The sequence below is a fragment of the Acinonyx jubatus genome, chromosome C2, assembly GCF_027475565.1.
Source record: "Acinonyx jubatus isolate Ajub_Pintada_27869175 chromosome C2, VMU_Ajub_asm_v1.0, whole genome shotgun sequence".
NCBI lineage: Eukaryota > Metazoa > Chordata > Mammalia > Carnivora > Felidae > Acinonyx > Acinonyx jubatus.
In genome coordinates, this window is record NC_069384.1 from 153,902,796 (window position 1) to 153,916,608 (window position 13,813).

General features: G+C 42.9%; 1 pseudogene; it reads left to right on the plus strand.

Moving 5' to 3' along the window:
- Positions 1–352: 352 nt before the first annotated feature.
- Positions 353–1,702, plus strand: LOC106988020 (40S ribosomal protein S12-like; annotated as a pseudogene).
- Positions 1,703–13,813: the final 12,111 nt, after the last annotated feature.

Below are 13,813 nucleotides of genomic sequence, written 5' to 3' on the forward strand. Positions count from 1 at the left end.
ATCCGACTTCAGCTCAGGTCACGATCTCGCGGTCCGTGAGTTCGAGCCCCGCGTCAGGCTCTGGGCCGATGGCTCAGAGCCTGGAGCCTGCTTCCAATTCTGTGTCTCCCTCTCTCTCTGCCTCTCCCCCGTTCATGCTCTGTCTCTCTCTGTCTCAAAAATAAATAAACGTTAAAAAAAAATTTTTTTTTTTAAAAAAGAAAAAATATATATATATAAGTAAGAAAAAACCCATGAAATCGTCTACTTTTTCTCTGCCGCTGCCCTGGAGTTGACCAGCCGCGAGCTCACGCTCACGCAAGGTTCGGCTCCACCCTAAACCACAGAAGGCAATTGCTTTGGGGGGGGGGGGGTGATGGGCGACCCTACTGCTTTGCCAGAGGCACTGAAGACCGCCCTCACCCACCGTGGCCTGGCCCGTGGGGTTGGCACCAGCTGCCAAAGCCTTAGTCAAGCGCCAAACCCGTCTCTGTCCGCTTGCATCCACCTGAAATGAGCCTACGCAGGTCAGGTTGGTGGAGGCCCTTTGTGCCAGACACTAAAATTAGTCTAATTCAGGCTGATGACAAGAAACTAGGGGGATGGGTGGGCCTCTGTAACACTGACAGAGAGGGACGATGTTATGAAGGGTTGGTTGCTGTTGTGGTGGTTAGGGACCAGGGCAAAGAGGCTCAGACAAGGACATTCGCGAGGAATACTTCAAATGCAAGAAAGGAACAAATAAAAAAAACGCAGTTCCTGGGTGGCTCAGCTGGCTGGGCGTGGGCTGGGCATTGGACTCTTGATTTTGCTTCAGATCATGAGCTCCCCATTGATGGGTTCGAGTCCCACATCGGGCTCCAAGCTGACAGTGAGGAGCCTGCTTGGGATTCCCTCTCTCTCTCCCTCTCTTTGTCTGCCCCTCCCCCTCCTCAAAATAAATAAATAAACTTAAAGAAAAAATTGGTGGGGCACCTGGGTGGCTCAGTTGGTTAAGCATCCGGACTACGGCTCAGGTCATGATCTCACGGTCTGTGAGTTTGAGCCCCACATCGGGCTCTATGCTGACAGCTCAGAGCCTGGAACCTGCTTTGGATTCTGTGTCTCCCTCTCTCTCTGCCCCCCAGCCACTCATGCTCTGTCTCTCTCTCTCTCTCTCTCTCTCTCTCTCTCAAAAAGAAATAAACATTAAAAAAAATTTTTTTTTAATCTCTAGAAATGGTCCCAAGGACATATAGTCTGTGAAGAAACATTTACTAAAAAAACAAAAACAAACAAAAAACTTAATAAATACAAATACTATCATATTTATAATTTTTTTAAGTAGGCTCCACACCCGGTATGGGGCTTGAACTCAGAACCCTGAGATCAAGGGCCGCATGCTCCACTACTGACTGAGCCAGCCAGGCGCTCCAAGAGTATATGGTATTTAAGGTGAAACCTATATACCCTCTTCCCCCCCACTCGCAACTCAGCGAGATGAACACTCAAGACTAGCACAGCCAGCAAAGATCACAGGGCTCCCTCGCCCCCCAGCTCCCGGTTGGGGGCTATTTCCTACCTGGGGCAGGACATCTCCAGTTTCATCTTGTCCCCATCAAACTAACGCTGAGGCTAACCTCCTGTGAGTGTGGCTGAGAAACGAGGGCTCCTTTCTTCGGCCCAGATCCCACACCCAGTACTGAAGCTCTACCTCCGATGTGGCACCACTGAGAATCCATAGGGCTCTGATTGTCCCGCCTCAGCTCATCAGGTGGTGGTTCCATGCTGGAAGAGGCGAGAGAAAACGTGATGTTACCGCCCCCTCTCTACTGAGGGCTCAATTCCTAAGGCAACAGTGTCACTGGGAGGGAAGTGTGCGGCTGTCCCCATCCCCCCTTCAGAGTGAGGGCTCAGAGATTTTGCCTGAGGGAAGAAGCAGGCTGGAAAAAGAAAGCTCTTACTCTCTTCCAAACGAACTGACTTCATCTGCTACCAACGTGGACAAGTTCAAGCCTGAGGGTTCTCTGGAAAACAGGGGAGACTGTGGTGAAAGGCAATTGGGGGGAGACGGACACATTTATTGGGCACATAGGCAAAGTATAGGCCAGCTGGTTTCCCGGAGAAAGCCTGGGAAAGAGAGCTGGGAGGAACCTGCCTGGGATCAGAATAAACTCAAATACTGCACTCAAAAACTATCCAGTCAAAGGAGCCCGAAATTGATTGGTTTAGTCTGGGGAACAATTTTTGCACCAGGTCTGAAAATAATAGAGTAGCCAGTGGACGCTTAATGGAGTTTAACAGTGGTGTGGCCCAAGGAAGAGACATCAAAGAAAGCCCCGCCAGGCCCTCCACATCCAGGACAAGTGTGGACAAGCAGGCTTCCCCCAGCCCCAGGGTGACAGTCGAGGCTACCACAGGGAAGGGGGAGGAAGGAGAGGGAACAGACTACACTAAAACAAGCCAGCCGGTCACTAAACAAATAAGCAAATAACAACAATAAGCCCTACTGGAAATGTTGCTACAGTATTATCTAAAATGTCCCGGTGAAGCGTCCGACTCTTGGTTTCAGCTCAGGTCATGATCTCATGGTTCATGGGCTCAAGCTCCGTGTAGAGGCTCATAGTGACAGCTCGGAGCCTGCTTGGGATTCTCTCTCTCCCTCTCTCTCTGCCCCCTCCCCAGCTTGCACACACACATGCATGCACCTGCTGTCTCTCTCTCTGTAAAGAAAGCTTTAAACATTAATCAATTAATCGAAATAAGATGAAATGTCCAGTTTCAGGGTGCCTGGCTGGCTCAGTCAGTAGGGCATGCGACTCTTGATCTCAGGGGCATGTGGGTTCAAGCCCCGTGTTGGGTGTAAGGGTTACTTAAATAAATAAATAAACTTAATAACGTCCAGTTTCTGGGGTGCCTAGGTGACTCAGTCGGTTAAGTGTCCAGCTTTGGCTCAGGTCATGGTCTCATGGTTCTTGAGTTTGAGCCCCACGTCGGGCTCTGTGCTGACAGTGCACAGCCTGCTGAGGATTCTCTCTGTCTCCCTCCCTCTGTGCCCCTCACTCACGTGCACCCTGTCTCTCTCTTAAAAAAACAAAAGAAAATATAAAAGTGGGAATTAAAGTGTGTGAAGAGGAAAAAATGTCACTCAAATACCAGCACACTAAATTCAGCAACATATAAAAATTATGCACCATGACCAAGAGAGATTTATCCTAGGAATGCAAGTTTGGTTTAACACCTGAAAAACAATTATTTTAATATATCATGTCACTAAAATGAAAACAGAATTACAGGATCATCTCAATAGACACAAAAAAAGCATTTGATAAAATTTAATACCTTTTAATGAAAAAAAAACAACACTCAACAAACTAGGAACTGAAGGGAACCTGACAAAAGAGTGTCTATAAAAAACTCGCAAATGGGACACCTGGGTGGCTCAGTCAGTTAAGTGTCCAACTTCAGCTCAGGTGGTGATCTCATGGTCAGTGAGTTCGAGCCCCACATCGGGCTGTGTGCTGACAGCTTGGAGCCTGGAGCCTGCTTCAGACTCTGTGTCTCCCTTCCTCTCTGCCCTCCCCCGCTCACACTCTCTCTCTCAAAAATAAACATTAAAACTTTTTAAAAAAAAAATTCACAAACAGGGGCGCCTGGGTGGCTGTTGGCTGAGCGTCCGACTTCGGCTCAACAAATAACATAATATCTAACAGTGAAAGATTGGACGTTTTCCCCCTAAAATCAGGAATAAGACAAGGATGTCCACCCTTGCTCTTTCTGTTCAAAGTTACAACAGAAGTTCTAGTAAGGGAAATTAGGCAGGAAAAAAAGGCATCCAGGTTGGAAAGAAGACGCAAAACTGTCTAATCCACAGATGAAGTAAAGGCGGGAGCCCACGGCAAACTAGGGGCCAAGTGCAAAGTACCACGCACCCTCCACCAGCTGGGGCACGCGTGACATTCCTCAGGCACTCCTGGCTGCCCAAGGACAAAGGAGAGGGAAAGAAAACCAACGGGTAACTTACAGAGCTAACTGTCGTGACGGGACCTGAGTCTCCATCAGCTTACGAATATCTTTGAAAATTACAAGAAAACGGGAATCTTACCAATACCCTAATCTCCATGAACTCCCTACTGTCTTAATGTTAATGCTTTGCTGGAGGGAAAAACAACCTTAGTTTGGCCATAGCTAGGCCTCCAGGATCCTGTGAGTCTCCTTTAACTTGTGAAAATCTCTGGGGCACCTGGGTGGCTCAGTCTGATTTCAGCCCGGGTCATGATCTCGCGTGATCTTGCATGAGTTCGGGCCCCGCGCCGGGCTCTGTGCGGATAGCTCAGAGCCTGGAGCCTGTTTCGGATTCTGTGTCTCCCTCTCTCTCTCTGCCCTTCCCCCGCTTGCACTCTGTCTCTTTCGCTCTCTCTCAAAAATGAATCAGTAATAAACAAACATTTCTTTTAACCCCTTTAAGAAACTTCCTCTTGGGGTGTCTGGGTGGCTCAGTCGGTTAAGCGTCTGACTTGGTTTCAGGTCAGGATCTCTCAGTTCCTCAGCTGGAGCCTGAGTTCAGGCTCTGTGCTGACAGTCAGAGCCTGAAGCCTGCTTCAGATTCTGTCTCCCTCTTTGTCTGTCCCTCCCCCATGCATGCTCTGTCTCTCAAAAATAAACATTAAAAAAAAAATTTTTTTTAATAAAAAAGAAACTTTCTCTCGACTTTACCTCCCCCAGCTCCATGGTATATAATGAGCCACGCTTCACAGCCCCAGTGCAGCGCTTTCTGCCCACGGGTCCTGTCCCCGTGCTTTAATAAAATCACCTTTTTGCACCAAAGAGGTCTTCAAGAATTCTTTCTTAGCCGTCAGCTTCGAACCCCCACCATTCCAAAACCTCATCAATGTGACCTTGTATATAGAAAATCCTAAGGAATTACATGGAAAACTACTTTCAATTTTCATGAAAGTTGCAGAATGCAAGAATTGCAGAATACAAAGGTCAATTTTGGATCAAAATTGTCAATACAAAGTTGCAGAATACAAAAGTCAGTTTTTTCTATATACTTTCAATGAATAATCTAGAAATGAAATTAAGAAAATAATTCCATTTGAAAAAGCATCAAAAAGAATATAATACTTCGAAATACACTTAACAAAACAAGTATAATATTATACGCTGAAAACTACAAAATATTGTTGAAAGGATATCTAAATAAATGGGGGGGGGATCCCATATTTATGGGTCAGAAGACTTAATGTTATAAGGGTAGCAACTCTCCCCAAATCGATCTAAGATTCAATGCAATCTCTATCAGAATAACCAGCTGGTATCTTTATGGGAACTTACAAGCTGATTCTAAAATGCATATAGCATTGGGGCACATGCATGGCTCAGTTGACTAAGCGTCCAACTTCTGCTCAGCTCATGATCTCATGGTTTATGGGTTCGAGTCCTGCATCAGGGTCGGAGCTGAGCCTGCTTGGGATTCTTTCCCTCTCCTCTCTCTCTCTCTGCCCCTCCCCCACTCGTGCAAGTGCACTCTCTCTCAAAAATAAATAAATAAAACTTAAAAAAAATAAAATGCATATAGCATCACAAGAATTTCTGAAAAGCCCAAAACAATCTTGAAAAAGAACAACCTTGGAAGACTCACATGTCCTTATTTCAAAATGCAGTACAAAGTAAATGGTAATCGAGACAGTATGGTCCCGGCTTAAGGTCAGACACAAATGTCAATGAACAGAATCGAGAGCCCAGAAACAAACCCATGTGTCTAAGGAAAACTGTGTTAAGTTCATTTATCTTGAGATAGAGACAGAGAGCAGGGGGAGGAGCAGAGTGTGAAAAGAGAGAGAATCCCAAGCAAGCACCTCGCTGTCAGTGAGCCAGCCACGGGGCTCAATCCCACCAACTGTGGGATCATGACCTGAGCTGAAATCAAGAGTTGGAAGCTTAACCGACTGAGCCATCCATGCGCCCCTAGGGTCAATTTTTTACAAAAACACCGAGACTATTCATTGAGAAAAGAATAGTTCTTTCAAACATTGGTGCTGGCAAAACTGGATATCCACATGCAAACCATATATAAACATTAACTCAAGATGAACCAAAAACTTAAATGTAAGATCTATAACTACAAAACTCTTAGAAGAACACAGAGGTATATCTTCATAACCTTGGATTTCACAACGTACTCTTGGATATAACACAAAAAACATTAGCAACAAAGAAAAAATGGATAAATTAAGCTGCTTCAAAATTAAAAACTTTTACAACATGGGTAGACCCTAATAGCATTATGCTAAGTGAAACATCGGAAAGAAAGACACATACTGTATGACCTCACTTATATATGTAATCTTTTTTTCAAGTTTTTTATTTTGAGAGAGAGAGAGAGAGTGCACAAGCAGGGGAGGGGCAGAGAGAGAGAGAAAGGGAAAGAGAGAGAATTCCAAGCAGGCTCCGCACCGTAAGCACAGAGCCCAACTCAGGACTCTATCCCAGAAACCATGAGATCACAGCCTGAACCGAAATCAAGAGTCAAATGCTTAACCAACCAACCCAGGTACCTCTTCTATGTGGAATCTTCAAAGATAAATGTAACTCACAGGTACAGAAAACAGATTGGTGGCTGTCAGAGGTTGAGGATGGGCGAAATGGGTAAAGTGGTCAAAAGGTGCATACTTCCAGTTATAAAATAAATAATAAGTTCTGGGGATATAATGTATAGCATGGCATCTAGTTAATAATATGTTGCATATTTGAAGGTTTCTAAGAGAGTAGATCTTAAAAGTTCTCATTATAAGTGAAAAGTTTGTAACTGTGTACGATGGATATTAACCACACTTGTAGTAGTAATCAGTATGCAGTATATGCAAATATCACATTATAGTGTATACCTGAAACTAACATAATGTTATATGCCAATTATATCCCAATCTTTAAAACTTTAAAACTTCTGTACTTCAAAGGACACTATCAAGAAAGTGAAAAGATAACCACACTATGGGAGCAAATATTTGCAAATCATATTTTTGATAAAAGACTTGTGTGAAGAATATTTAAGTAATTTATACAACTCAATAATAAAAAGACAATTTTAAAATGGGCAAAGAGGGGATACCTGGCTGGCTCAGTCGGTAGAACATGTGACTCTTGATCTTGAGGTTGTAAGTTCAAGTCCCACATCGGGGGTAGAGATTACATTAAAACATTTTTTAGGGGCACCTGGGTGGCCCAGTTGGTTAAACAACCGACTCTTGCTTTTGACTTGGGTCATGATCTCATGGTTCCTGGGATCGAGTTCCGTGTAGGGCTCTGTGCTAATGACATGGAGCCTGCTTGGGATTCTCTCTCTCCCTCTCTCTGCTCCTCCCCTGTTCCCACACTCCCTCTCTCTCAAAATAAATTTTAAAAAAATTTAATAAAATATTTAAAAATTATTTAATTAAAAAACATAAAAATGAGCAAAGAGGGGCATCTGGCTGGCTCAGTTGGTGGAGCATGTGACTCGTGGTGTCAAGCCCCATGTTGGACATGGAGATTAATTGAAAAAAAAATAATAAAATAAAATAAAAAATAAAATGCACAAAGGATCTGAACAGACATTTTTCCAAGAAAGATATGCAGCCAATAAGCACATAAAAAGATGCTCAACATCATGAGTCATCACAGACTTGACAATCAAAACCATAAGATATAAAATAAGAGATAATAACAAGTGTTGACGAGGATATGAAAAGAGCAGAACCCTCCCACACTGTTGGAGGGAGCGTAAAATGGTGCAGCTACTTTGGATGCGATTTGGAAGTTCCTGAAAAGATTCAGCATTTGAGTCTGAGCAATTGCACTCCTAGGTATACACCCAAGAGAAATGGAAACGTATGTCCACAGAAATACTTGCCCATCGATATTCATGGTAGCTTTATTCATAAGAGCCTCAGAGTAGAAATAATCAAATGGCCATCACGTGATGAATTAATAAAGCAACATGGTATTTACAAACAGTGGAATATTAGTTGGCTATGAAAAGGAATGGAGTGCTGATACAGGCTGCAACTTGGATGAACCTTGAAAACGTTATGCTAAGTGGAAAAAAGCTGGTAATAGAAGGCATACATTGTATGATTCTCTTCATATGAGATGTCCAGAATAGGCAAATCCTCAAATAGTCGGTTTGAGATACAAAGCAGATTAGTGATTGCCTGGAGGTGTGGGAGGAGCAGGAAAGAGCTAGTAACAGGTGCAGCGTCTCTGAGTAGTGAGGAAAGTGTTGTGGAATTCGAGAGTGGTGATGGTTGCACAACTTTGTGAATATACTAGAACACAACAAACTGTAAACTTTAAGTGGGTGGATTGTGTGATATATGAATTATATCTCAATATACCTATTTCTTTAAAAAAAGAAGCAAGAATGAGCAAAGAAACTGGTGACCATGAAGGTGTATCTAAAACACATACACAACAAAGCTAAATTAGGGAATTCAAGGTGTGGTAAATTATAACAACAAATGATCATTGGGGTCCTGTACTCCCACAGGCACACATGGAAAAATTTTAGTTTCAAAAAGGTTAAGGATTGGGGCACCTGGGTGGCTCAGTCGGTTGGGCGTCTGACTTTGGCTCGGGTCATGATCTCGCAGTCCGTGAGTTCGAGCCCCGCGTCAGGCTCTGTGCTGACAGCTCAGAGCCTGGAGCCTGTTTCAGATTCTGTGTCTCCCTCTCTCTCTGACCTTCCCCCATTCATGCTCTATCTCTCTCTGTCTCAAAAATGAATAAACGTTAAAAAAAAAAAAAAAGGTTAAGGATTGCAGTTGATTCAGACATTGTGTATATAACTTTTTTCTTTTTACATTTTTGAGAGATGGAGAGAGACAGAGCATGAGCAGGGGAGGGGCAGAGAGAGGAGGAGACACAGAATCTGAAGCAGGTTCCAGGCTCTGAGCTGTCAGCACAGAGCCTGACGCGGGGCTCGAACCCACAAACCACGAGATCATGACCCGAGCCGAACTCGGACGCCCAACTGACTGAGCCACTCAGGCACCCCAAACATATTGGGTATATAAAAAGTCATGATTTGAGAATAATTTTTCAGAAAGGAAATAGTCCTGGAGATAGCCAGGACATCAACTTATTCCTCCGAAAATTGTTAATTACAGGGAAAGAACTAAACACTTCTGCTTTTCTAATGTAAGTAGAACTCCAATGTGACCTAATATCCCCGTGTGTAAGGGAACGTGTTTCAGTATAGAAGAATTCTAGCTAGAGCTGGGGCTAGGGTAAGGCGAGTCGTGCCCAGGGCAGAAAATTTAAGCAGTCACTCACCTAGCCCTGATTCTAGTTAACAAACGCAGCAGAGTCCAAGTTAGAAAATTGTTTCAACCATTGGTGAAATAACTGACTCAGGCAGTAGTCATTAGTGCGGCTAAAATAACCACAAGAAAAACTGATAGGAAATGTACAAAAATCAGGTTGTCACTATCTGAATCCAGTGATCAATCTTAATGGCATGAGAAGTGAGACAACCAACATCACATGCCTCCTGGTAAGGGTACAGAAAGTACACAGCACCACTTAGGATTTTCAGGAAAAAAAAAATTTGAATCATAACGCAATGAAACTGGGGTACCTGGCTGGTTGGCTCAGTCTTGTGGAGCATGGAACTCTTGATCTCAGGATTATGAGTTTGAGCCCCACGTTGGGTGTAGAGATTACTTAAAAAATAAAGTCTTTAAAAAAAATGTTTATTTATTTTTGAGAGAGACACAGAGTGTGAGCAGGAAAGGGTCAGAGAGAGAGGAAGACACAGACTCCAAAGCAAGCTCCAGGCTCCGAACTGTCAGCACAGTGCCTGATGCAGGACTCGAATTCATGAACCTGAGCCCAAGTCAGACACTTAACCGACTGAGCCACCCAGGAACCCCAAAAATAAAATCTTTAAATAATAATCAGGATAATAATGCATTCAAACCTTTAAAACTGACCCCTAGTCTGCAAGAAATATTGAGCATAAAGGATTCAGTCCACAAGGAAGCAATATACAAGATCTCAAAGGAGGGACTTTATATTAGACTCTAATTTCATCAACAAGCCAATGAAAGGAAAAATAAGAGGGGAGGGGAGTGTTCTAGATTAAGAGAAACATAAGACTTAAAAGACTTAAAGGAAACACAAGAGTCATAACAACCAAATAAAACAGATCCTGTTTGATCTTGATTCTAAACAGAAATCACAAAAAGAATTTTTTATACAGCTGAGGAAATTTGAGTATGGCTCGGTAATTGAATGATATTAAATAATCATTTGCATTTTGTTAGATGTGATAATGGCATTGTGGTCATGCGAGAAAATACTCAGAGATTTCTTTTTGAGTTGCATACTGAAGTGTTTAGAGGTGAATGGAACCATGGCTGGGATTTGCTTTAAAATATTCCAGCAAAAAAAACCTAACGAGGGGGAAGGGGCAGATGAAACAAGTCGGTGGTTAAATGAAGCTAGGGGATGGCCACATGGGGTTTGTTGTACTCTCTAGCTTTGGGGAAGTTTGGAAAGTTTCACAGTAAAAATTCCAAAAATATGGGTACACCATTATTCAACTAAAACCCACTGTGGAGTATGTGTCCTAGAGGAGCTCTTACTATCGTACATGTGTTCAAAAGTGAGTTCTGCTTTGTAAAATGAAAATTGGAGATGAGTTCAATGTCTGCCAGTAAAAGAACAGATAGATAGAGGTAAAGTGATAAGAGGTTGTCCTGTCAGCAGCCACTCCCTGTTCCTCCTAGTTAATAAAATCCTGATTTTCTTTATCCCTCACAGAAATGTCTTGTGAATGCAATGTGATGGACCCAAGGCACGCGCTGGAAGCTCCTGTCTTTCCACCAGTAATTGATGCAGTGGCAGGGAGGCAACCACCTGTGCCAAAGAGAGCTCAGGGCAACTGGGTGAGAGTCTAGGAAGTTCCACCACACTTCATTGATTCTAAGGCACACAAGCTTTCATTTCTGAAATTGGCAGATTTCTCACAATTGATAGCATCTCACAAGCACTGTCATTGGATGGCTGTTGTAGTGTGTTTGTCACTCCGTGTGTGTGTGTGTGTGTGTGTGTACAAACATGATCTGAAAACACATCCTTTGTGACACCTTCTGCTAAGATCCAGAAAGTACGAGAATTACAACTTTTAGAGTGGGTCTTCTTCTTCCCCCTCCTCCTCCCCCTCCTCTTTTTCTTCTTCTTCTTCTCCTTCTCCTCCTCCCCCACCTCCTCCCCCTCCTCTTTCTCCTTCTTCTTCCTTTTCTCCTTCTTCTTCTTCCTCTTCTCCTCCTCCTCCTCCTTCTTCTTCTTAAGATTTTATTTTTAAGTAATCTCTATACCCAACATGCGGCTCAAACTTACAACTCCGAGATGAAGAGTCCCTCGCTCCACTGACTGAGCCAGCCAGGTGTCCCCAGAATGGGTCTTCTTGAGACAACACGGCACACTCTGTGAGGAGACGCTGCACTGGCTGTGTTCCTGATGGCACAGAGGGTAACATCTTGGGGGAGAACAAGGACATGGAAGGTGCTGATTTAAAAAGTGATTTAGAATAGAACTCTGGTGACAAGACCTTCTGAAAACACCAATTTCTTTCATTTCTATTTTCCTGTTTTGTATACCCAGGATAATTTTTAAAGATTTATGTCAAAGTTTGGGGCGTCTGGGTGGCTCAATCAGTTAAACCGTTCGACTCTTGGTTTCGGCTCAGGTCATGGTCTCGAGGTTTGTGGGTTCGAGCCCCACATCCAGGTCTGAGCTGACAGTGCAGAGCCTGCTTGGGATTCTCACCCCATAAATAAACTTTATTTTTAAAAAAGATTTATGTCTAAGTTTAAAAGGGCCATTTTTAAGAGTATAAAACAAAACTTCTAAGGGATAAGAAAGCATTGCCAGTTTAAATGTCGGAATTTTTGTTTTTTTAGAACTTAAAAAAAAAGTGTGCTTTACAATTGATGAAATGAGGTACCTCTCTATTAGGAAATAAGGCTTGTTGGGAATGCAAGCTGGTGCAGCCACTCTGAAAAACAGTATGGAGGTTCCTCAAAAAACTAAAAATAGAACTACCCTACGACCCAGCAATTGCACTACTAGGTATTTATCCAAAGAATACAGGTGTGCTGTTTCGAAGGGACACATGCACCCCCATGTTTATAGCAGCACTATCAACAACAGCCAAAGTATGGAAAGAGCCCAGATGTCCATCGATGGATGAATGGATAAAGAAGATGTGGTATATACATACAATGGAGTATTACTTGGCAACCATAAAGAATGAAATCTTGCCATTGGCAACTACTTGGATGGAACTGGAGGGTATTATGCTAAGTGAAATTAGTCAGAGAAAGACAAAAGTCATATGACTTCACTCATACGTGGAATTTAAGATACAAAACAGATGAACATTAAGGGAAAGGAAGCAAAAATAATATAAAAACAGGGAGGGGAACAAAACAGAAGAGACTCTTAAATATGGAGAACAAACAGGGTTACTGGAGGGGTGCTGGGAGGGGGGATGGGCTAAATGGGTAAGGGACACTAAGGAATCTACTCCTGAAATCATTCTTGCACTGTATGCTAATTTGGATGTAAATTAAACAAAATAAAATTTAAAAAAATAATAAAAGCTTTCAACAGACAGGCCAATTCATAATTAATAAAAAATTCTTTTGAAGGTTAAAAAAAAAAAGAAAGAAAGAAAAGAAAAGAAGGCTGGGGAGCTTGGGTGGCTCAGTCAGTTAAGCGTCTGACTTTGACTCAGCTTAGGATCTTGCAGTTTGTGAGTTCGAGCTCCACGTCGGGCTCTGTGCTGACAGCTCAGAGCCTGGGGTCTGCCTCGGATTCTGTGTCTCCCTCTCTCTCTGCCCTTTCCCCACTGGTGCTCTCTCTCTCAAAAATAAATAAACACCAAAAAAATTTTGTTAAAGAAAAGAAGGCTAGAAAGGGGAAATTCTTCTTTGCCCCCTCCATCCCCTTCCTGCTCTGGATAGTGTCAGGCCAGGGCACAGCTGTGGCAGTTATCTTGGGACCACCAGGGGAAGACAAAAAGGATCCCAGGGAGGCCAAATTGCATCCTGACATTGCTGAGTCACTAATCTAGCAATGGAACATCGTACCTGCAGATTTCCATCAATGAGGTAATTAATGCCTGTATCACTTATGAGACTTTTACTTCGGAATCATGCTACAAAACTATACTGAATTAACAATTATCTAGTAGAGTACTGAGCAGTTTAAAATACACAATATAATTGAATATAAATAAATATTTTGTATATTTAAAAATATATTTTATCTAGATATAAACATATTTTACATGAATACTGTATATTTTATAAACATATATACATTTCTATCTCAAAAATACTGAGTTTTAAAAAAAAAAAAAAGCAAGTTTCAGGGACGCTTGGGTGGCTTAGTCAGTTGAGCGTCCAACTGTTGATTTCAGCTCAGGTCATGATCCCGGGGTTGGGGATGGAGCCCCATCACTGGGTTCCACACTATCGTGGAGCCTGCTTAAGATTCTCTCTCTCTCACTACCTCTGCCCATCTCTCCATCTCACACACTCTCTCTAAAATAAATTTTAGGGCGCCTGGGTGGCTCAGTCAGTTGAGCGGCCGACTTCAGCTCAGGTCATGATCTCGCGGTCTGTGAGTTCAAGCCCCACATGGGGCTCTGTGCTGACAACTCAGAGCCTGGAGCCTGTTTCATATTCTGTGTCTCCCTCTCTCTGACCCTCCCCTGTTCATGCTCTGTCTCTCCCTGTCTCAAAAATAAATAAAACGTTATGAAAAAAATTTTTTTAATAAATTTTTAAAAAAGGAAGTTTCA